This window comes from Schistocerca gregaria, chromosome 3 (genome assembly GCF_023897955.1).
Source record: "Schistocerca gregaria isolate iqSchGreg1 chromosome 3, iqSchGreg1.2, whole genome shotgun sequence".
In the NCBI taxonomy this organism is placed as follows: domain Eukaryota; kingdom Metazoa; phylum Arthropoda; class Insecta; order Orthoptera; family Acrididae; genus Schistocerca; species Schistocerca gregaria.
Genome location: NC_064922.1, coordinates 338,856,303 through 338,882,525, shown reverse-complemented (window position 1 = coordinate 338,882,525; position 26,223 = coordinate 338,856,303). Strand labels below are relative to the sequence as shown.

At 42.2% G+C, this 26,223-nt stretch overlaps 1 protein-coding gene across 1 annotated transcript in view; it reads right to left on the bottom strand.

The window, feature by feature from the left end:
* Window positions 1–24,394, bottom strand: part of LOC126354341 (prohormone-1-like) — a 259,993-nt gene extending 235,599 nt beyond the window's left edge. The window contains exon 1 of the mRNA XM_050003911.1: window positions 24,326–24,394. The gene's annotated coding sequence lies outside the window, so the exon portion shown is untranslated. The remainder of the gene's footprint in view (window positions 1–24,325) is intronic.
* Between the last annotated feature and the right edge of the window lie 1,829 nt (window positions 24,395–26,223).

Genomic DNA, 26,223 nt, shown 5'->3' with positions numbered 1-26,223 from the left:
AAGGCAAAGGTCCCGAGTTCGAGTCTCGGTCGGGCACACAGTTTTAATCTGCCAGGAAGTTTCATATCCACGCACACTCCGCTGCAGAGTGAAAATCTCATTCTGGAAACACTTGAAAGACGTTTAAAATGAGGGAAGAGAGATCAGGGTTTAGCGTTCCGTCTACGATAAGGTCACTAGAGCATCAGTTTAGGTTAAGGGCAGAGAGCAGTTCAGCCGTGCCTTTTCAAATACGGCATCACGGCATTTGCCTCAGACAATTCAGGTAAACCATGGAAAATCTCTTCCTTGATTGCCAGACTTGAACTGCAGTTCTCCTGAACGTGAGTCTAACGTCTTAGCACTGCACAACCTCTCTCTGTAGAGTAGAATAGAGCGTAAGCATCATTCTGAACAATAACTCGCGACTCGAGAATTAACATTTCCGTGGTGCAGGTGCAGCCATGTGAAAAGTCAAGCGATATATTCTGTCTTCCCATGTGTGCCTGGGACAGTTACTGCACTTCAAACTGTTAACTCCGTTAGTGCATAGACTTTAGGTTCCTGCAGTGACAGACGAGCGCATTAAAGCGCTGTTTCAAGATATGGGGAAGCGACCTACCCCGGATCGATTACGTCTCCCTGATTAACGACGATGGTTGGCTAGTTGGCCAGCATGATTGTGGTATTTAGGCCGTTTCCCACAACCAACTATCTAAATACCGAGTTGGTACACACGTCCCTCCTCAGCTACACACTAGGCAAACATTTATAAAACGTCCTCACACTTGAACATAGCTTTACTACTGACGCACCCAGATGGGGTACACGGGAGGGAGTGCTGGCGTCAGGAGGTTATCCAAGTACGAATTATTACTATTGAGGCAACCTATAAAACAAGGCTGATCCCATAGAAGAAAGCAAAAATTCAAGAGAAGAAAAGTATATAGACTTAGATGTAGTAAAAACATAACTCTGTATCAGACTATTGGTGGAATTACAATTAAACACTTAAGGGATTCATCATCATCTCCTTCCAAAGATGAGGTGTTGTAGTTTCACATTCCCGTCTCAGTCATCCATCCAACTCTTTCAAGGTCTTCCTAGTTCTCTGTTTCCAGTCGGCCGATAACTCATTATTCTTTTGGTAATCTATTTTCATTCATTATCTAAATTGATCAATTTCGTCCTGTTGTCTTCTGGCTTCTCATTAACTGAAAAGATTTTTAAATTTTATCTTGCAGTTCCATTTCTTATTTTATCCATTTTACTACAGACCCTTAGATTTCTCTTGAACTTCAGATGCGCTGGTCGTCTGCGTGATTGTCTTTTCTTTGTTGTTGTTCATGATTTGGAACCATATACCAGAGCAGATACAGTAAAAATTCACAAAATTTCGTTTGCTTTTTCCTTTCTTGTTTCCCTTTCGAAAGTTCTTTCAATTTTTCTGCAGATAGCTTGAAATTTTTTTATATTCTGAATGTCTTTGTTATAATTAAAACTAACATCACATTCTGTATCAGTGATTCTCAGCTTGGGGTCGCGCCCCCTTGGGAAAGGGGATGGGGGAAGAACATAATAAGTTTATAGTGGGGGAGAACACGGTTCAGAAGAAAGCAGAACCATGCTACCGGGTTCTTTGAAATACTATAGTTTTATATTAGTCCACATTTGATAGCCCATTTTTACTAAAGTGTGGGTTGTAGATTATTGTCAAATAAAGTTTCTCGAAATGAGGAAAAAGTTAATAAAAATGAATAAAATAAATAAACATAGGCGACTATGAGATATTCTGGGATTGCAAATGGGGGCACGCAGTAGAAAATGTTGGGAACCACTGTCTTATGTAATACTTGTTCTGAAATTTTCTCCTTTATCACTACTTTTGGTCTGACTATATTCTACCATTTGAAAGCCATTATTTTGGCCTTACCTGCGAATACAGTAAAATTATAGTATTCACAATCCGCCAGAAAAATGTGTGCAGTCTTTTTCAGGCTCTATCGAGATATCGATATTGTCGTTCGATTTGAGTTACGAACGTGTTATAATATGGTCTTTCGCTCAACAGATGTTAGTATTTTCATCTCAGTATTGAGAAAACGGTGTGGCTGGAGTACGCTTGACATTTGAGCAACAAAAATGTATTGTGAAGTGGATTTTAAAGTTTGATAATGCCGTTGAAGTACAACGTCAGTGGAGGCGGGAGTCTGAAACAGAACCACCGACCCGCCTAGCAATTAAACGCATAATTGACAAGTTTGAATTACATGGAATGATTTGTGATATTCAAAAAGGATGTTCAGGAAGACAGCGTACAGCCACAAGTCCTGTTTTGTCGGCTCTCGTGTTGGAAACATTTGTTAATTCTCCACAGAAGTCTGCTACGCAATGTGCACGTAAAGTGGGGGTTAGCAGTACAAGTGTACAAAGAATTGTGGAAGCAGCAAAGTGGAAAATTTACATTCAACGATTACTGCACGAGTGACCCTCCCTCAACCACACAGATAGCCGTACCGAAGCAGCAAAACTCTTCAGTAGCTGCATGGGTAACACGGTGGATGATTAACTGATCAAGCCTTGTAACATTAGCCAACAAAACGTCGTTATGTTGGTACTACAACTGGCTGGAAACAAGAGAAAACTACAGCAGTTATATTCCCCTGTGACATATGGCTCTGCTGCATACTTAAAGATGTTTGCATCCTTCTAGTAAAACATTACAGATTTAAAATAGACCCCCCATTCGGATCTCCGGATAGAGAATATTCAGAAGGATGTGTTTCATCATAAACAATTACAAGTTGGTAATGGAGTTAAGGGCAGGAGATAAAAACTGTGGAGGGAAACCAAGGGGTACAGCTTCATTACAAACCTTTTTCAAATGAGAGGAACAGAGAAGAGACTATATTATGGAGACCAGCCAATAACGTCGACTGGAGCAAAGAATGTATCAAATAGCTGTGCAGTTAATGTATTAACGTGACGTGTGTGGCGGAAATGCTTGGTAACACCTGTTGCTTGCAGTCCTTCAAATACACCACACTAGTGAATAAAGCATTCGGTGCAACTTCCGAAACTGCACAACATTCTGATAATGTTCTGTGCTGAAGAGTCAGAAGAGCACTAATAATTTGACTGCCAACGAGAACTTTTTGACACGCTCATCGTCCCAACACGCAGAAGTTCGTGATGTCGAAAGCACGATTCTCTACTGAAGCGATCAGGTATTTCTTCAGTCCCTGTCAGTGTAACTGCTAAATCTTGTCGTAAGTATCGTTCGGAAACATTTCGGTTTTGAAGGTAGGACCTTCTATTGAATAGATGATCCCTCATTACATTTTTATCTTTGTCTCTTAGTTTCACAACAGTGATTTCTTTCAAATCTACGTTCTGTTACAACGCAATTTAGTTGTTTACGGAAGTACCGTTACGAGCTATGAAAACCAAGTCCTCAGATAAGAATTGAGAAATGCGAAATCTCATAAAGAGGTTTGTTGAGCTAAGTGCCAGTCATCGTAGTAAATCGTACAGCTGACAAAGAAAACTGCCCCTTGAGTGACTGACGACATGCATCATCTAATGGCCCTGGTGAACTGTCCACGTTGCATTTCCAGGCGGGTGACTAATTGCGAAAACCCAACTGCGCAAGACGAGCCTTTCTAAATTTCAGGCTGGAATTCGTTAGTTCTCATATTTATAATGACCTTAGATTGCAAACTAATGGCGAACTGATGAAGTGTAGCAAAATATACCGAAAAACTAAACAACCACTTCTCTACAGAACAATGTGTAATGCAACCTCGTGCAAAGAACGATACGATGTCTAGCATCAGTAAAAAACAAATCACTGCTGTTTTCTTTCTTAGAAATGTCATTGTATACACAGTCAAAAGATGACTAACCTGGATCATATCTGCAGGTCAGCCTATTGCCATACGTATTATTGCATACATCTCTGATGCAGGAATGACATGTACATTCAGTAGTTATGTTAAGACATGTACATTAACATCTATTGAACATTCCCGAACAATACTCCAAGCACCAAAATACACAAAATTGTCCCTCTGACTACAGATTACCGTAATACCGTAAATTCAGTACATGTTCGGTTAACTGAACAGCTGCACGAATAAACAATTGGATACTCTTCAATCATATTTATTGAAATATAAGTACATCTAATGTTATCGAAGTAAGAAACTCACGTTAGATCGACAATAGACTACTATATTTATTCTTCTCAGTGTCAGAAAAATCACCAACAATGAGAATTTCGACGTTCTAACTGAAAACATAAAAAAACCAACCATTTTGTGTCATAAGGCGGCAATGACTCGTATTTTGTGTTTTAGGGCACCAACAGAATATTATGAAGAGAACGCGTAAGGCACAATAGTATAAACAAAGTATTACATGTCAGTGTTGGGGCTCTTATTCTTATACAGTCCTGGAAATGGAAAAAAGAACACATTGACACCGGTGTGTCAGACCCACCATACTTGCTCCGGACACTGCAAGAGGGCTGTACAAGCAATGATCACACGCACGGCACAGCGGACACACCAGGAACCGCGGTGTTGGCCGTCGAATGGCATTAGCTGCGCAGCATTTGTGCACCGCCGCCGTCAGTGGCAGCCAGTTTGCCGTGGCATACGGAGCTCCATCGCAGTCTTTAACACTGGTAGCATGCCGCGACAGCGTGGACGTGAACCGTATGTGCAGTTGATGGACTTTGAGCGAGTGCGTATAGTGGGCATGCGGGAGGCCGGGTGGACGTACCGCCGAATTGCTCAACACGTGGGGCGTGAGGTCTCCACAGTACATCGATGCTGTCGCCAGTGGTCGGTGGAAGGTGCACGTGCCCGTCGACCTGAGACCGGACCGCAGCGACCCACGGATGCACGCCAAGACCGTAGGATCCTACGCAGTGCCGTAGGGGACCGCACCGCCACTTCCCAGCAAATTAGGGACACTGTTGCTCCTGGGGTATCGGCGAGGACCATTCGCAACCGTCTCCATGAAGCTGGGCTACGGTCCCGCACACCGTTAGGCCGTCTTCCGCTCACGCCCCAACATCGTGCAGCCCGCCTCCAGTGGTGTCGCGACAGGCGTGAATGGAGGGACGAATGGAGATGTGTCGTCTTCAGCGATGATAGTCGCTTCTGCCTTGGTGCCAATGATGGTCGTATGCGTGTTTGGCGCCGTGCAGGTGAGCGCCACAATCAGGACTGCATACGACCGAGGCACACAGGGCCAACACCCGGCATCGTGGTGTGGGGAGCGATCTCCTACACTGGCCGTACACCTCTGGTGATCGTCGAGGGGACACTGTATAGTGCACGGTACGTCCAAACCGTCGTCGAACCCATCGTTCTACCATTCCTAGACCGGCAAGGGAACTTGCTGTTCCAACAGGACAATGCACGTCCGCATGTATCCCTTGCCACCCAACGTGCTCTAGAAGGTGTAAGTCAACTACCCTGGCCAGCAAGATCTCCGGATCTGTCCCCCATTGAGCATGTTTGGAACTGGATGAAGCGTCGTCTCACGCGGTCTGCACGTCCAGCACGAACGCTGGTCCAACTGAGGCGCCAGGTGGAAATGGCATGGCAAGCCGTTCCACAGGACTACATCCAGCATCTGTACGATCGCCTCCATGGGAGAATAGCAGCCTGCATTGCTGCGAAAGGTGGATATACACTGTACTAGTGCCGACATTGTGCATGCTCTGTTGCCTGTGTCTATGTGCCTGTGGTTCTGTCAGTGTGATCATGTGATGTATCTGACCCCAGGAATGTGTCAATAAAGTTTCCCCTTCCTGGGACAATGAATTCACGGTGTTGTTATTTCAATTTCCAGGAGAGTATTTACTAATATTCAAACATCTTCCACACTGTCTTATTTTAACTGCAGTCTGTATTTAGGCGACGTTAAACTTTGTTTGGAAGTTAGATCAGATAACAACTCCATAAACGAAAATCTCCGACATTTACTACTGGAATGACAAAATATTATTCAAACAGAGTGTATAAACGAAATTAGTTCAGGAGACAGTACAGCACCCAATATCATATATAATCTATTTTGTATATCTATATTTCCACAGGCTTCTTTCCTCGCCTATTGATTTTAGCGCCCCTTTATTTCTTTTTTAACTTTCTTCCATAGCATCACGTTTAATTTGCTGTCAGTTTTCTTCTAACCCATATTTCCGATGGTTCTCGTTTCACTACCGTACAACGCTGTTGAAGAGGCACACATCTTCAGGAACTTTCTCCACACACATAGGCTGTTTGATACAGGTACCACTAGAGATATGTAGTTGAACAATGTTTTTTTCGGATATGTCAGTATACTTGTGGTATCCACTTTCGTTAGGGAATCACGTACAATCTTGCTTCCTGGACGACAGTTCCTTCACTGCTTCCATAATGGTGTCATTCCCCATTTTTTGCTACTCTTCGCCACCATCGTCTTTGCTTTCTCTATCCTTTACCATTATTTTGTGCTATGTATGCTATCCATTTCTTTGAACCAAAGCTTGTAAATCTTCCTTACTTACGACCAGGTCGATAATGCCGTAGGACAGGCTTGTCATTGGTGTCTGATCCCATTTAGTTTAGCACCAGTAAGCCGCCACACCCGATTCTTTAAAGAATCGAGCTCCCATGCAGAAAACTTCATATCTCCCGAATTGTCTGTCTTGCAGTGAAATAATTTTGCAGGAACATTCACTGGTATATGTTGATACTGTCTGCAAAACGTGTTACGGATAGAGTTAGCACTAAAGAAGTAATGAAGTGAAACGTTAAGTGTGAGACTGCCGTTTTGCAGCATTAAGAGCGAAAATATAGTAAGTGATAAACTTTTTTCTATTCATAACTTACTGGGGAATGACGGTGAGAAATGGTTTCGTTAACGTTCGAAATTACGTGTAAATTTTGTTGGAGGATGCTAAGTGGCCTTAAAAAAAACCCTTTCCGGACAGGCCTCAGAAGGCCCAACGCAACCGACCGACCGCCGTATCATCCTCATCGATATGCGTCACTGGGTGCGGATATTTAGGTGGGTATGGTCAGCACACCGCTTTCCAGGCCGCTGTCTGTTTTCGTGAGCAGAGCCGCTACTTCTGAACCACCTATTTTCTCAATTGGTCTCACAAGGGCTGAGTGCACGCCACTAGCCAACAGCGCTCGGCAGACCTGACGGTCACCCATCCAAATGCTAGCCAAGCCCGACAACGATTAATTTCGTTGATCTGACGGGAACCGGTGTTACCGCTGCAGCAAGACCTGTGCCCTCTTTCCCAAGTACTGGTCGAATATAGCCTGGGTAATTTGCGTGCCGTGAATTATGATGCCTCAAGACATGTATACACACTTTTTTATAAGTGTGGGTTGGTCTTAATAAGTAGATGATGATAGAATTTTAAATTTTTATATTCTGCCAGTAACTGTACGAAGTACTGAAAATAAAATTTTTAATAATCTTGGAAACCGTTGGATAGGTGACCTGCAACTGTGGTCGTGCTCCGGGTTAGCCGTTTAGTAATAAAGACTATTCATTTATGTCTTCTAACAGTCATTTATAAACATGTGTGTCAACACTGTAAGTGCTAAGGTGTCTCATGAGATGCAAGAGACGAGCTTAAGTCCCTGATCTGACCATGTAAAACAACAAATAAGTAAATAAATAATTGTGGGCTGCACAAATTTTATTACATCGACGTTTATGTATTCTATGTCAGTACATGTTCAAAGATGGTCAATCAAATTTCCTGTTACCGAATATGTTACTCAAACAATTAAATTTTTCGGTTTAATCATCTGGTTACTTACGTATGAAGGTAACATTTCCCTTATTAGCAGCAGTTTTGAAAACAGTTCTCTCAATCTAGATTTAATCGGTTTACCCAGCTCACTGATATGACAGCAAGGGTTGTGTCCTTGATATGGTAAAGTTAATTCTTACCTCCTCACTTGAGCATTTGGTCTGAAATGTTGTATCTGAGCCGTCCGGTGTGGCCGAGCTGTTCTAGGCGCTTCAGCCTGGAACCGAGCGACCGCTATGGTCGCTGGTTCGAATCCTGCCTCGGGCATTGATGTGTGTGATGTCCTTAGGTTACTAGGTTTAGGTAGTTCTAAGTTTAGGGGACTGATGACCTCAGATGTAAAGTCCCATAGTGCTCAGAGTCATTTTTTGTTGTATCTGAGAGATATTGAGCGGTGGTTAAGACGCGGTACTCACATTGGGCACATTCATATCCCCCTCTGTTCCCCCACTTTTCAATCCATCGTCATTCCCGTGAATCACCTAACACGAATGCCTGGATGGTTCCTTTGAAAAGGCACGACTAATTCTTTCCCCATCCTCCTTCTGATGACCTGATAAACCGACCCTTACGATGTAACTGTCGAAGAGAGTGATACGGCGTTTCTAATAGTTCTGTGGCTACGCGAAGTTTGATCTTTACAAAAGAACCCTGATGGTGGAAAATTTTATTGCCAAAAATCGGTCGCCAAGGGGAGGAAAGGTGGTGGCGGAACGTTCTTCATCAGCGGCCTTTGCGGCAATGTCCAAACCTCTCTCCACAGTGTCTCATGAAGTGGGCGCCTGGGACACTGGTGACGATGATTCGTCTGTTGGATGGGAAGAGGAGTAGGCAGCATACTTTATCTCATCACCATCGTCATGCAAAACAGAAGTGACGCTACACTATACGCGCATCCGTAACACTTACGTACACTCTGTGCCTACACATACGACACATGTCTCACACATCCGGAAGGAAAAGGGCCAGTGTACGCGGAGGCAGAAAGCCCTTTCCGACAGGTGAGTGAACCCACCCCGTGGAATATCACAGTCAACAGTGTCACACGATAATTACATTCTTTAAAGAAATGTAAAATGTGTTGCTTTTCCAAGGCATGGCTCACAACTCGAAAATGGATCTAGCCTCATCCAATAAAATCTTGAAAGTATTACGCTTGGTGCTTGTAGCAATACCTTCGGTCAAGTGTGCTGGTATACTGTAGACGTATTTTAAGAACAACTGCCCCACACATTCTCGTACGTTGCTAGGATTTTATTTATGTATTTACTAGCGTCACCCGTTTTCTGATGGATGTGTGTGACATCCTTAGGTTAGTTAGGTTTAAGTAGTTCTAAGTGCTCGGGGACTGATGTTAAGTCCCATGGTGCTCAGAGCCATCTGAACTAGTCTTCTGACTCGTCTGGTGCGGCCTGCCACGCATTCCTTTCCTGTGTCAATCTCTTCATCTCAGCGTTGCACTTGCAGCCTGCTTCCTTAATTATTTGCTGGATGTATTCCAATCTCTTTCCTACAGGTTGTACTCTCTACACCTCTCCTCTCTCTAATACAACTGAGGTTATTCCGCGATGTCTTGGCAGATGTCCTATCATCCTGTCCGTTCTCTGCAGTGTCTCAGGAAGTGAGCGCATGGGACACTGGTGATCTACGGAGGTACTCCTCATTCCTCAGCTTACCAGTCTACATAATTTTCAATATTCTTCTGTAACACCACATCTCAAGTGCTTCGAGTCTCTTCTGTTCTGGTTTCCCCACAGCACATGTTTCCGTACCATGCTATGCTTTGTTCCAAATGTACGATCTAAGAAGAAATTTCTTCTTAAAATAAGGCCCATGCTTGATACTAGAAGATTTCTCTTGACCAGGAATATTCTTCATGCCAGTTCTAGTCTGCTTTTTATGTCCATCTTGCTTCCTCCGTCAAGGTTTATTTTGCTTCATATAGTTCTGATGTTGCCCGCGAAAGGCAAAGCTCCCGTGTTCGAGTCTCGGTCCGGCACACAGTTTTAATTTGTCAGGAAGTTTGATATCAGCGCACATTCCGGAGCAGAGTGAAAATATCATTCAGGAAACATCCCCTAGGCTGTGGCTAAGCCATGTCTTCGCAATATCCTTTCTTCCAGAAGAGCTAGTTCTTCCAGGTTCGCAGAAGACCTTCCGTAAAGTTTGGAAGGAAGAAGACGAGGTACTGGCAGAATTAAAGACCTGAGGACGGGTCGTAAGTTGTGCTTGGGTAGCTGAGTTGATGCCGGCACAGCAGCTCAGCGTGTTCCGTCAGTGGGATGCTCGCGCTCTGTCATGAAAAACTGAGTGAAGGAATCAACGATCAACTTGAACGGATGTCTTGTGACGTCCGCCCAAACCAAACGCAATGAACAATACCTAACAAAAATGGGAAAAAAAGTTGGTAGAGTACTTGCCCGTGAAAGGCAAAGGTCCCGAGTTTGAGTCTCTGTCCGGTACACAGTTTTAATCTGTCAGGAAGCTTCATATCAGCGCACACCCCGCTGCAGAGTGAAAATCTTATTCCTGTTACCCATTGTTCTCATTTCTGCTTCTTCGTATTATTTTCGTTTTTCTTCGAGTTACTTTCAATCTGTACTCATTAGAGTGTCCATTTCATTCAAAACATTCTCTAGTTCTTCTTCATCTTCACTGTGGATAGCAATGCCACCAGCTAATTTTATTATGTTACTGATATCCCACACCTTGAATTTTAATCACCGCCTTAAACCTTGCATTTGTTTCATTCCTTGCTTCTTCGATGAACGCATTGAACAGAAGGGGCGAAAGAGTACATCCCTGTGTTTCACCCTTTTTGATCCAACGTTTCTTTCTTTCTGTACCAGGCTTGTTGTTCCCTCTTGGTTCTTGTACATATTGTATATTATCCATCTTTCCCTATAGCTTACCCCTAATTTTCTCAGAATTTCGAATATCTTTCGCCGTCTAACATAAAAGAACGCTGCTGTTCCTGTGATACAGGATGTTTAAGAATAATTTATCGATTTCGGAAGACTGTATCTTCTACTTGAATAAAAACAGAAACTTGAGCTGAAGAAGCTTGCGCTAGGAATTAACTCCGCTTTTTTCAAAGGAATCATGCAGTCATTCGTCTTAGGCGAAATTAAAATGGGTTGCCAGGCAGGGTTATAAATATGGAGAATGCTTTCGGATACGGTGCGTCGTTCCAAATGGTGGAGTACGGAAGTAAGAACGGGTTTTAGCATATCGAAAAAATCTCCCTGGCATAGACACCAGTTATTTTGGGACCCCAGGTGTTACATACTTCACCTACTGTTCCTGTTGTCGAGACATCTTCGCGGGTACCGGGCGCGGTTGGGCCACCCTCTCCCCAAGGGGAGTGGCGGGTTCAGCGGCGTTAGCGGCGCACGAGGCGGAGGGTAAATGTGGAGGCGGGCCGTGTGGCATCGCCCGCTGTGCCTGTGAGTGGACATGTGGCCGCTCCTTCAGCATCGTCCGAGCAGGCAAACGGGGGGAGGGGTTTATTAGTTATTGGGAGCTCCAACGTTAGGCGGGTGATGGAGCCCCTTAGGGAAATAGCGGAAAAGTCGGGGAAGAAGGCCAGTATTCACTCTGTCTTCTTGCCGGGGAGTCTCATCCGAGATGTGGAGGAGGCCCTACAGCGGCGATAGCATCCGAGAAGTGGAGGAGGCCCTGCCTGCGGCGGTAGAGAGCACTGGGTGCACCCCACTGCAAACTGTTGCTCATGTCGGCAACAATAACTCCTGCCGTCTGGGTTCAGAGGTCATCTTCAGTTCGTACAGGCGGTTGGCGGAATTGGTGAAGGCGGAAAGCCTCGCTCGCGGGGTGGAATCACAGCTAACTATTTGAAGTATCGTTCCCAGAACCCATCCCGGTCCTCTGGTTTGGAGCCGAGTGGCAGGCTTAAACCAGACGCTCAGACGATTCTGCGGAGATCTGGGGTGCAAATTTCTCGACTTCCGCTATCGGGTGCAGAAATGTAGGGTCCCTCTGAATAGGTCAGGCGTGCACTACACGCCGGAAGCGGCTACAAGGGTAGCGGAGTACGTGTGGAGTGCACATGTTTTTTTTTTTTTAGGTTAGAGTATTCCCTCCCTAGGCCCGACAAGACGCCTCCTGAGACGCGGCAAGGTAGGAGTAGGCAAAATGCAACAGGGAATAACAATATTAATGTGCTAATAGTAAATTGCAGGAGCGTCTGTAGAAAGGTCCCAAAACTACTCTCATTAATAAACGGTCACAACGCACAAACAGTACTAGGGACAGAAAGTTGGCTGAAACCAGACGTAAACTGTAATGAAATCCTGAACTCAGATTGGAATGTATACCGCAGAGATAGGCTGGAAAGTGAAGGGGGAGGCGTGTTTATAGCGATAAGAAGTGCAATAGTATCGAAGGAAATTAACGGAGATCCGAAATGTGAAATAATTTGGGTGAAGGTCACGGTTAAACCAGGCTCAGACATGGTAATTGGATGTCTCTATAGGCCTCCTGGCTCAGTAGCTGTTGTGGCTGAGCACCTGAAGGATAATTCGGAAAACATTTCTAGTAGATTTCCTCACCATGTTATAGTTCTGGGTGGAGATTTTAATTTGCCGGATATAGACTGGGAGACTCAAACGTTCATAACGAGTGGCAGGGACAAAGAATCCAGTGAAATTTTTTTAAGTGCTCTTTCTGAAAACTACCTTGAGCAGTTAAACAGAGAACCGACTCGTGGCGATAACATATTAGACCTTCTGGTGACAAACAGACCCGAACTATTTGAAACAGTTAACACAGAACAGGGAATCAGCGATCATAAAGCGGTTACTGCATCGATGATTTCAGCCGCAAATAGAAATATTAAAAAAGGTAGGAAGATCTTTCTGTTTAGCAAAAGTGACAAAGAGCAGATTACAGAGTACCTGGCGGCTCAACACAAAAGTTTTGTCTCAAGTACAGATAGTGTTGAGGATCAGTGGACGAAGTTCAAAACCATCGTACAATATGCGTTAGCTGAGTATGTGCCAAGCAAGATCGTAAGAGATGGAAAAGAGCCACCGTGGTACAACAACCGAGTTAGAAAACTGCTGCGGAAGCAAAGGGAACTTCACAGCAAACATAAACATAGCCAAAGCCTTGCAGACAAACAAAAATTACGCGAAGCGAAATGTAGTGTGAGGAGGGCTATGCGAGAGTCTTTCAATGAACGAAAGTAAAGTTCTATGTACTGACTTGGCAGAAAATCCTAAGAAATTTTGGTCTTATGTCAAAGCGGTAGGTGGATCAAAACAAAATGTCCAGACACTCTGTGATCAAAATGGTACTGAAACAGAGGATGACAGACTAAAGGCCGAAATACTAAATGTCTTTTTCCAAAGCTGTTTCACAGAGGAAGACTGCACTGTAGTTCCTTCTCTAGATTGTCGCACAGATGACAAAATGTTAGATATCGAAATAGATGACAGAGGGATAGAGAAACAATTAAAATCGCTCAAAAGAGGAAAGGCCGCTGGACCTGATGGTATACCAGTTCGATTTTACACAGAGCACGCGAAGGAACTTGCCCCCCCCCCCCCCCTTCTTGTAGCGGTGTACCGTAGGTCTCTAGAAGAGCGTAGCGTTACATAGGATTGGAAAAGGGCACAGGTCATCCCCGTTTTCAAGAAGGGACGTCAAACAGATGTGCAGAACTATAGACCTATATGTCTAACGTCGATCAGTTGTAGAATTTTGGAACACGTATTGTGCTCGAGTATAATGACTTTTCTGGAGACTAGAAATCTACTCTGTAGGAATCAGCATGGGTTTCGAAAAAGACGGTCGTGTGAAATCCAGCTCGCGCTATTCGTCCACGAGACTCAGGGGGCCATAGACACGGGTTTACAGGTAGATGCCGTGTTTCTTGACTTTCGCAAGGCGTTCGATACAGTTCCCCACAGTCGTTTAATGAACAAAGTAAGAGAATATGGACTAACAGACCAATTGTGTGACTGGATTGAAGAGTTCCTAGATAACAGAACGCAGCATGTCATTCTCAATGGAGAGAAGTCTTCCGAAGTAAGAGTGATTTCAGGTGTGCCGCAGGGGAGTGTCATAGGACCGTTCCTATTCACAATATACATAAATGACCTTGTGGATGACATCAGAAGTTCACTGAGGCTTTTTACAGATGATGCTGTGGTGTATCGAGACGTTGTGACAATGGAAAATTGTACTGAAATGCAGGAGGATCTGCAGCGAATTGACGCATGGTGCAGGGAATGGCAATTCAATCTCGATGTAGAAAACTGTAATGTGCTACGAATACATAGAAAGATAGATCCCTTATCATTTAGCTAAAAAATAGCAGGTCAGCAACTGGAAGCAGTTAATTCCATAAATTATCTGGGAGTAAGTATTAGAACTGATTTAAAATGGAATGATCATATAAAGTTGATCGTTTGTAAAGCAGATGCCAGACTGAGATTCATTGGAAGAATCTTAAGGAAATGCAATCCGAAAACAAAGGAAGTAGGTTACAGTACGTTTGTTCGCCCACTGCTTGAATGCTGCCCAGCAGTTTGGGATCTGTACCAGATAGGGTTGACAGAAGAGTTAGAGAAGATCCAACGGAGAGCACAGCGCTTCGTTACAGGATCATTTAGTAATCGCAAAATCGTTACGGAGATGATAGATAAACTCCAGTGGAAAACTCTGCAAGAGAGACGCTCAGTAGCTCGGTACGGGCTTTTCTTAAAGTTTCGAGAACAAACCTTCACCGAAGAGTCAAGCAGTATATTGCTCACTCCTAAGTATATCTCGCGAAGAGGCCATGAGGACAAAATCAGAGAGATTACAGCCCACACAGAATCCTTCTTTCCACAAACAATATGAGACTAGAATAGGAGTGAGAACCGATAGAGGTACGCAGGTACCCTCCGCCACACACCGTCAGGTGGCTTGCGGTGTATGGATGTAGATGTAGATGTAGAAGCCCTTTACAGCCAGAATTCAAATTGTAGCATTTGCGAAACATCTGAATAATGAGCGAAATGTTACCATAATTTGAAATTCAAACGTACGTTTGTAAACAGTTGCATTAAAAGTAAATATAGAAAGAGAAATATAATCTCAGGTTCACAGAGCTCTGAAATATGCTTCACAAAGTAAGTGATTACACCGTAAAAGTGACAAGAAAATAATTTAATTGAATTTCAGAAAGTTATTAGAAAAATTGAAGACCAGTCGATGGAAAAAAAATTTAAGATTTTAACATCGAATCGACGACGAGATCATTAGCTCAGTTCTGGAACAGGAAGGAATAGGGATGAATCTGGATACGTCCCTGGGCCCTCTTCAAGGGAACCATCCCATAAAATCATGGGAAACATAAATCGTGACAAATGTACGAGTGTAAGTAGGCTGTTTGGGTTTTTTTATTGGTAACGCCGCCGCCACGTAGCGCTCATTATGAAAATCACTGTCTGTGCCGTGTGCAGTCTTTGGCTGGTTGGCATTGTTGTAATACTCGCCATTGTAGTGCTGGGCAGCGGCAGCTGGATGCTAACAGCGCGTAGCGTCGCGCAGTTGGAGGTGAGCCGCCAGCAGTGTTGGACGTGGGGAGAGAGATGGCGGAGTTTTGAAATTTGTAAGAATTGGTGTCATGAACTGCTATATATATAATGACTATAAAGGTAAATACATTGTTTGTTCTCTATTAAAATCTTTCATTTGCTAACTGTGCCCATCAGTAGTTGGTGACTTCCGTAGTTTGAATCTTTTAGTTAGATGGCAGTAGTGGCGCTCCCTGTATTGCAGTAGTTCGAGTAACAAAGATTTTTGTGAGGTAAGTGATTTGTGAAACATATAGGTTAATGTTAGTGAGGGCCATTCTTTCGTAGGGATTTTTGAAAGTCAGATTGCGTTGCGCTAAAAGATATTGTGTGTCAGTTTAAGCACAGTCGTGTATAATTGTTCTAAGGGGACGTTTCACGAGGAATTGTAGCCAACTCCTGCTACAGTGAGATCAGTGTGTTGGCTAGTGCGACACCATGGCCTTGTAAGTCACTCAGAGACGTCCTCAGTGAAGTGAATCTACGAATGTGTGAGGGCTGTTCAAAATAAATATTCATTCTTCATTATTCATTGATATTTAATCAATGGATATACAATCTATTTCAGTAGCTGTTAGGTGTGGTACATGAATCGAATGCCGTAGGTACTATGACTGTCCTTCCATCAAGGGAGTCCCTACAACACGCCTGCAATACAGTTTGACAATTCGTTTTAAACACCCTCTGCTCTCTGCGCAGTGAGAGAGAGATAGATAGATAGAGAGAGAGAGAGAGAGATAGAGAGGAATTACATACTGTAAGAGGTTCCCTTGGTGGAAGGGCAGTTGTAGTATCTACGGTATTCGATTTATGAAGCACGCCTTATAGGTATCTGGAGTTGAGACAATATTGTCTCGAAATAGACTGAACATGTGTGAGATAAATATCAGATAAAAATAAAAATTAGGACAGCAAGGAAACTGAGTTTCGTTTGAATAAATGAATAACCCTCGAGAATCTTATGGAAATTTGACTTTTTGTAATGTAGAGGGCTTAGGTCTCTACATAGGGAATGTAGAACTTTTATCCCAATAATATAGCACTTGATGATTCGTCGTTAGAAATTTAAAATCCAGTTTAAGGGCTACGGAGTCCCAGTTTGGCATTGAGTTCGGTTGTCCTTGTTTACGCGTCTTCGGTTCACACCATCTAGTCAGTATGGATAACTGTCCAAACGAACCGCCGCTTGCGTTTCACTACCTGCGAAAAAGGTAGATGGGACCGGAATTTAACAAAGAACCAGTATTAAATGTAATTGCTGGCGCTCAGCTGACACAGAGAAAGAAGGCTGTGCAACTAGAAAGTAACATTGCCGCTGTCTGATGCAAAAATTAAAAAAAAAAAAAAGAAAACCTTGCCTCTCTCTTTCCTAGCTTTTATCCTGTGGTAAAGGTCCCACTGGTCCACTGCACTGTTTTCATGATTTGGGACTTTCTATTTATTTTACCCAACAGTTGTACAATTTTATTTACTATCTACTAGTTCTGGCATTGGCTACCATCTTCACAGGAGATACTGCAAGGTAGAAAACAGGATTACACAAGTATATGATTTCCTACAATCTTACAGCATGAAAGTATGTGCAAAATGTTTTTGAAGGAGCGGATATTTACATAACGTACATCAATCGGTGAAAAAACATCTTTCCCAAATATGGCAACATCAAATAAACAAGTAACGAATTATCACAATAATTGTTTCATTGAATTTCCAATGCAGTCGTCAGTTGATCTGAGAGACGCAAGTCGTGTGAACCATCTACCTGCTTGTGAACGGTGTAAAATTTCGTTCTGTGTGTTATAGTATTTGAACTGTTCGTGTACCGTATTTTCCGAGTTGGTGATTGGGGACCAGTCTATTCCTCTAAAGGAGTGAAAGACATCGCCTAAAAGCCACACACAGGGTGGCTGGTGTATCTGATCAACGGCCTCTCTCACCTCCCTATCCCGTAAGATACCGCAATGTGCGTTAAGCTATACGCACAGGTCTATCAGGTACATTTTGTTTGTGACGGGAATTTATCATGCTACTTAACACATACAAAACGTTGTGCGTGATCGTAACAACAATCTCAAAAATGTTCTCAAGTTGGAGCACAGAAACGTAACCGTCGTATTTTATTATCCACGAACTAAAGTTAGTCAACTTTTTAAGATACTTAATGGCGTCGAACTTTCAGAAAATTTTGTTCAAATTGCTCCTACGTACAAGCGTGAGCGCTTGTAACGGCGTTACAGTTTAGAGCAGAATACCTGATTGTGAGTTCGGCTGAGCATCACAAGAATAACGAAAGTACACATGGCGTGAAATGGCAAATTAAACGTATTCGTTAAGCATGCTTCACGTCTCCATTGTCGTCGCAGTTACCACACACATTGCTTTTGTGCGTGTTGGAACAGCTACTGTGCTATAGTTACAAATGAGTCATGGTAATTGACGGAAGAGTTGCATCTGTTGCGTATAAAGTGATGTCTAGGAATCACATACGCCAGTTCAGGATTGCTGCTAAATTTTCTGTCACAAGGGAACGAAGGAACATCACTAAAACAGAGCAAACAGAGCAGCATCGTAGTTCTGCAATCCATTAGAACCTGAATGAAAATATTTCCTAACAATTAATACATATTATAGCACTCGTAAGCACGAGTCTAGTTGTGATTAGCGTTTTATGAATATTATGATGACAGATAAGGAACAGGATTGCCCAGTAGCTGCTAACATATTTTTCTATTATTAAACAGAAATTGTCTCTGTTCATATTATTCCTTCGCTTCAACAGATGAAATCTGTGGCACTTTGTTGTTAGTAGATAACCGTATCAACATTCAGTGTTATAAACTACGCTGATCTTACGGAAGATAATACTGAAAACCCAAATGTACTGTAGCTGTTAGTAATTCGTTAGAAAAGTTGCCCCTTTGTATTTATATTTCTGATCGTGGAAGCATTTAAACAATATTCTTTGTTATGGATGGGCATTAAACGAAATGCATTGTGAAGGGAGATTTTAGTGTGCTTCTTTGTTTCGCGATCTCAGGTTTTTTGGCCAACTTGGTTAATCTTCATGTGTTTGACACTGATGTCGTTAGGTGCTAAACATCAACAAGTATGTCTTAAGGTGCAGTGGGCCCTAAACATATAAAACAACCAGAGTAACACTCGTAAATATCTGAGTGAGAATCGCAAGAGAACAAGCAAGAAACTTCATAAGAATTAATTACGAATGTGGTCAACATTTTTCAGTGTATTGTCTTTTAAAATCGTTGGGTTACGAAGATGAAATCTGTGGCACTTTGTTGTTAGTAGATAACCGTATCAACATTCAGTGTTATAAACTACGCTGATCTTACGGAAGATAATACTGAAAACCCAAATGTACTGTAGCTGTTAGTAAATCAGAAGCTATTGAAAGAACTCTAACCGTTGGATGCAGCAAGATCAGTGTCGTTGCATTTGTTGTTCACTTGCATTCCGAAAAATTTCGTTGATTCCGTGATGATATTACAAATTTTCAGGTGTCACGGAGAAGGGTAACGGTATCAGTTTGAGGTAAGGAATCCTGATACGGAAACGACCGATTCGAAGGTTGTAAATGAATATCGTTCTGATACATCTGACAGTGCAATACATGTACCAGTAGTGTTGTTGCTGAGATTGTAGGGTTCTAGGGTAGGCAACTTTCAGAGGTGGTAGTATGGACAAAACAAGGAAAAAGTCCACTAAATATTGGCTCTAAAGTGCATACCTTAAGACAAATTGGCACTTGTTTAGTAGATGCTATATGTTACAGAGAAGATGAACAAGTGTTCGTATGCATTTTACAGCCCATGTTTACTAGACATATTTTTCCTGTTTAGGTCCATACTGCCGCCTCTGAAAGTTGTCTGCCTTAAAATCCCAGCAGCAACAGTACCGGTAAATGTATTCCAGTGTCTGATTTATCAGAGCAGTTTTCACTTATAACTTCCGACTCGGTCGTTAGCAGAAGAGGATCCCTTACTGCAAAATGATGTTATCTTTCCTTTTGTTTGTAACGTTATCACAGAATCAGCCTGCATAACAGTTATGCAGATATTGGATAAGGAACAGGTGGACAACAGGCGAGCTCAGGTACAAAATTTTCGTATATTTACTAAATTCGCTTGTCTTAATATAGTATCGAAACTCGTATATAGTTTAACGTAACCTGTACGACCTGAAAAACTGCGTCTTCGCAGCCCCACATCTTGGTTGTAAACTAGCAGAAACATAAATATTTCATTGCAGATAGTTAACATGTACATTTAGCAATGTATTGAAAATTTCAGTAATGATTGTCAGTAATGTCATGAGATTAACATTGAAACAGTTTCATATGCCAATTACTGCTTCATTCTTTAGCAATAAAAATCTGACTTCTTCTACGCGACGCCCACGTTTTTACCTGACGTAAAGATCTTCATTCTTTGTATATAGATGTTACCAATATTGGAATATTATAGTGCACCTGATGGTTAAAGTAACTATGGCGAAACCAAAATTAAGAAAAGAAATTCACAACTAAAAGTGTTTAGACCATCTAACCATAGGTTCCTGTAGTAGAATTTTAGTGATACTACATACCAATCTGCGACAGTTATGGACATAAAGCAGCCAGCATGATTCGACATTCATTCAGATACCAAATTCCATGTCAGGAAAAGATGAGGCTTGGACATGCTCCAATTTGTTATTGCTGATGCCAGCGACAGAATTCATAAGTTTGTGCAACAGAAAGAAAATTTTGTGTGGCAGAACCTGTAGAAGCTGTGGTCAGTTGGCGAAGACGTAGTTCTAAAACCAGTTGCGTATTACCGCCCCAAATGTAGTAACAACCATGGAAAGTAAATGTGTGCCTGACAGTTTGCCAAGTGCTCAGTATGACTGGCTACTGACGCGTAAGAACGCAGTTTGATTACCTGTTCTAGTATCGAATCAGATTGGTCCAGCTCGCTTCTGAAAATGGTATCCATGGCAGTGCACTGCAGAGGATAGTTCTATGACGAAATAAGATGTGTAAAGTGTCCAAAGCAGCAATCGACACACCTCGTATTTCATAAATCGTTCGATATATCGAATTAATGTCTCCCATTACTGACAAATAGTGTGTTTTTTCTGCATTGGAAATGAGGGAGTAAGCAGCTAGGAGCAGGGAAGGAAAATTCCTCCTCATTTTCTCCTCCTGCTCCCCTCCCCATAGAAAAAAAGTTGGTTTTTGAAACCAAACTCGTATTCTGCCCATCCACACACACACACACACACACACACACACACACACACATACACACGTGTTAATTCGTTATTAGTATTAGTACGTAGTTCCAAAACGTGTTATGTATGGTGACTAATAGCATGTACATCCACAGCCATTTCTGGTGATCCCTCGACATTAGTTCGCTGTTCAGTCCAGTCTCTTTGCAAATGAAAATGCAAATGGTTCTGAGTGTTAAAAGCTTCAGTCAGAATTGCATATTCATTGCACGATGTTTTTCATCGTGTTGCCGTTTCTAACTTTCTTTTTACTTACCGAGCCACAGACGTCTCATTTTCCATATTCGAGTGATACTTAATTTCTCTGCATGTGTTAAATATCTTTATATCATTCTACTCCTCTTTTCGAGCGGTCTTAAATCCATATTCAAAACCTCTCAAATAGAGGAGAATCATATAAAGATATTTAATGTATGCAGAGAAATATTTTACCAAGATTGCGGTACATCATCTGAATGTGAGGGACTAGACAACAATCTAAGCCCCGTTAAACGATATCTGCATGGCAATAGAATTGAAAGGAAATCAAACTGCCAGTTTTTTGCCACGCTTTATCGTCTTCTCACCTGTTTGAGGGGAAATTTAAAGTACGTTGTATTATTTTGCTTCTTTGCAGACGTTGCGAAGTCCGAAAGTTAACATCCACTTATTGAAAAAATTATAAGTTTCAAACATCGATAGATACGAATGTTATGGTTATCACAGTAATCGACAGTAACATTCTATCTTTCCACGATTTAACTAAGTTGACTGTGGGATCTCTTTGTGACATTGCAATACTTACAAGACGTCATATCGCCGCTGACTGTAGAAATTATTTATTCCACAATTGCAGTTTCGGCCTTTGGCCCATTTTCAAGTAGTCCTGCAAAAGATTTTGCTTCAGCACATATTTAAATCTGACTTTCGTAGAAGCAAAATCTTTTGCACTATCGCTTGAAAATGGTCCAAAGGCCCAAATTACAATTGTGAAATAAATAATTTCTTCAGTCATGCCCTTTAAATAATTCTACATGACTGTGAACCCCTATCGTAAGAAGGTAACTCTGCCTCCGTTAGACTAAACTTTATTATATACGATCCAAGATTCTGTTTCCTAGTTGTAGTGCTTCTTTGTTTCGTATAGGTGTTATTACCACATTTTGGTGTATAACCAAATAAAGATTGTACAGCCGTTGTAGCTTTATTTCTCAGTTTTTATGTTTGAGGATTCCTTACTTAGGAATGCACCAAAATTCTGAAATGGTGCAAAACTGGAATTAATATTATCAATTTTGTCTTGATAACAAACGGAATTCGAAGTTGTTCACAAGTATACACAAAGTTAAGAGACTGGATTGCATTTTAGGACAATGCTTAGTTTCTAATGCTTGTTATAGACTTCTTGGTATGCTAGTTTGACGTCTTGGTATACTAGTAAAATTTTTGACTTGTCTGGCAGTTAGAAAACCGTAAGTAAAGACTTTACTCGTGTGTTTCATATCTATTTATGCTATACAGTCTACATTTCGGATTTCAAGCACATTTACTGGTGTTAGTATTTCATATATGTTTCTCACATCTTTTGGTATACTATGAAACAAAGAGTTACAGCCATGAAAAAATTAAGTGGTACCAGAAATTCTAAATACAATGAGATCTTACAGCACACAACAAAGAAATTAAATGATGACATGCGAGACTGATTGAATAATATATAACCTAGATTACAGGTAAAATGTATAGTTTAACCCTATACCACGCTGAAACAGCGTATAACTGTGATTTAACTATGTAATTTTTCGTGCAAATTATATAGAGGACAGATCCTTTGTTAAATACTGTAAGAAATACTGAAACAGTATTCACTCACTGTTGTTTAGCAAATAACACTCCACTGTCAATGTGGTGTAAGGGAAACGGTATATTTAATAGACCATCTGTCAGTGCCTCATACCAGACTTTAAATTTTTTGTTGTGTTCTCTAAGGTCTCGCCTTTTTACTTAAATAATTTTTTGGGTGTTGTAGAGTCTTTACTTTATAGTACATGGTGGAATAGGAGAAACATCTGTTTCTTTGTTTGGACATGGGTTATCAGCTACGATAATACTTTTTAAGATCAACGTTGTTCCACAGCTGTTTCAATACGTGACGACCTTTTATTACAAGTTATTATAAAATTTTGGGTATGATAAAACACCTAAGATTCCTACCACAAAGGAAAAAGACAGTTTTACACTGTATCACTGTGAAAACTTTCAATCTTGAGAGGTATTTGAGGGCGTTTGGAAACTGTTTCATGCTACAGTAAAGAGTAATAAAGGTCGCTACGGAGATTGCGGCTGCAAATGTCAGGCGTGCAACATAAAAAGTTTCACAAGTATTGCAGTCGAGTCAGTTCCAAGTCAGTTAGGGATGTTTATAGTGGTCTTGTCCATTATTTATGCTACTTGAGACTAGGTAGCAGATGAAGTATTTGGTTTGGGTATACAAGTTCAACATCAAATATTTGTCATTATTGTCTCATTTACTTAAATATGATTCTTTGAACCTGGTTTTCAGAATCGGAGCCCATATCTCAAGGGCTCGTTCTTGTAATCAGCGAAGCTATGGTTCGAGTTTGAAAGCTACACTGATTACAAAAATGAGCGCTTGGGAATAAGGGCTCCGACTCCGAAAACTGGGCTCAGAGAATAAAATTTAAATGAATGAAACAAGAACGACAAAGTTTAGCTATGGAACTTACATTTTCAAAACGAGAGAACTGAGTATGTACGTTGCTTGGGGTTCTCTGTACACTCCAGTACCAAGTAAACGTATAGCACTCGAAAATTACCGAAAAACGGGAGTACTATTTTTTTAAGATTGTCATGTTTCCACCAGGCTGTTATTTTGAACTGGTGCTTTATTAAGCACTGCTACACAGTTTCTAGCTTTGCTCATTCTCATGTTCATAATAGATGTGGATGCGTCATTCGAGTGAGCTGTATAAAACAAATGCCACATGCCGTGCTCATGTATGGGTAGTATTGTCCTCAATGTACACGCTGCACTAACGACCGCGCTACGCATTTCTGAGCTTGACACGTAACTTTCGTTTTATACAACAACTTACGTGAATGATTTATCCACATCTACCACGAATTTGAGAATGAGAAAACGCCAAAACCAGCTAACAGTGCCGAATGACAAATAAATAGCCTGCTGGGAGGTTGTTATGCTCCGCCGGTAGTCAGTCTAGGGTACTATTGCAAAAGTTTGTGAATAAAACTGTCTGGAGCGCTTAATATATCTGTTTATTTATTACGACATTTCGGCTACCGCCATCATCAGATCAAAACTCTGGGTCTGTAAAACAAGTTACAGGTTTTGATTGACAATGACGCTCTGCGTTGGTCAACGTAGTACCCGAAACGACGAGATAAATAAAGAAATGTATTAAGTGTCGTAGAGGGTTTTATGCACGAAGTATTTACAATGGTCGCAGGCTCATACAGGAAACGAATTTCTTTTATTAATAATTTGCCAGAGCTCAGGCTGGCAGCAGGTAGTGGATGGTGAAACAGTTGTTGGGGCAGACTGCATTTATTGTTGGCTGGCAGCGAGTCGCGGCGCGGCAAAGTGCAGCGCAGGGCGGCGCGGCGCGGCGCCACTCACCTGTGCCTTGGCTGCGAGAGAGTAGAGAGCGCTGAGGAGCGTATCTGGGGGCGGCCGGCGGTCGTGTGGGGGCCAGCCGCGCACGCCGCCCGCTTATAAAGGCCGCCGCCGGCCACGTGACACCCCCACCAGGGGCGGAGCCGCCCCCAGCCGCCGCCGCCGCCGCCGCCGCCGCCGCCGCGCGCAGTCCCGACGCCCCCGTGTAATTGGCTGCCGGCGATTTTTAACCGTCCATCTGTTGCGCTCGCGCCGCCGCCGGCGAGAAGGTATCCCGTGGAACGGGAAACGCGCTTCCCGCTTTGATATCCGAGTGCAGATTGCTAGCCGGCTAGCGCTACAGTCCTGTGACGTCTGCCCCCCTCCCCCAGTCTGTGATGGGTGTAATTATCCTACTTAGCACCTTAAAAGAATTCCAAAATACTGTCGTTACCATGAGCCTGTCGGGGTTAGAAATTACATACCGCCACCCGTCTCCGGTGCAGTGCTGTCGAGACACCGTATCATCTTCCTATGGCCTTTGGAAGGCCTGCACGTTTTGACGTCAAAAGTCTAATAGTTTCGTCGAACTTTATTGTGTGAAAAAATACCGTCACTTTCGAACCGCTGATAACTAAGGGACTAATAATGCGTACAAAAAGGCTGAGCCAATAACGGATACCTCACGTCTGCGTTTGTCGCGCAGCATTTGTCTTGCATGTGACGTCTTCGTACCAGTGTAGGTGCATGTGCGTTATTGTTGCGGATTAGATTAGTGTGAAGTTTAAATTGGTGTAGAGTTCACAATGCGTTTATTTAGGGCGTTGATTTGCCTATTATTGTGAAGAGCTTACAGAGCACTGCAACGACTCAAATTGAGACAATAATAAAGGGTGATATAGCTGCCGTATCCTATACGTTTTATGCAACCCCCGATTTTTTCAAAAACCACGCAAGAGGTTCATATTCTCTCACTCGCTATTTACAAGTTACTAGTCGTACAGAAGACCGTCTTCAAAGAACTTTTGTCTCATGTCCGCTTGCTTAGTTCAGTGGTAACGTGCTTGCCTCCATACGGCGGGTCCGTGTTCGATTCCCGGCCGGATGAAGATTTTCTCCGCTCGTGGAGTGGGTGTTATGTTGTCATCATAATTTTGTTCTCAATTCCGGCACACAGGTCGCCCATTGTGGCGTCGACTGAAAAAAGACTTCCCCAGATGGGGCCTCCAGGCCAACAATGCCATACTATCATTTCACTTTTTGACTCATGTGTAGTCATCTTCTAGAAATTACTGAATCCCACTCTATTATCGACGAAGTGCAGAATGTTTTGATTCTCGTCTATACATATGACTGTAGGTTACACTGTCTTTAAAAGTTCTTTGAATATCGAAAATTTAATGGTATGCAGTGCAGTATGTTCCCTAGATGTTTTTCTAAAAGTTCTACCACTTTGGGTTATGTATGTGGACTCACAGTTAGCACAGGTTATCTTGTACACGCCATATTTTTGTAACGGACGGAACTGTTCCACTGAATGTGTCAGCAACTTCGACAACGTGTTGTTATTCTTGAATCCTACATTAACATTAACTTTACGGAAGATATCTGCCACATCATTTGACAGACGGCCAATGTAACTCATACTGGTAAATTTTTTTTGTCTCTTTCTATATCACTTTAAAGAAACCTCGTGTATTAAATGAGAACTCTTCTTGACGAACTTTGAATATATTTGGTTGATTAATTCTGGTTAAAATCCATTACTGACCGCTATAACCTTTAAAACATGTTTTTCTCATTCTCTGTCATCAACCTCTAACGGAATCTTTATGTCTGCTGACTGAATTGTAAAAGAAAGAAGTTTTATACCTGTATAATGATCAGAATGACGCTGGATAATCACATCTATAACTGCTGGC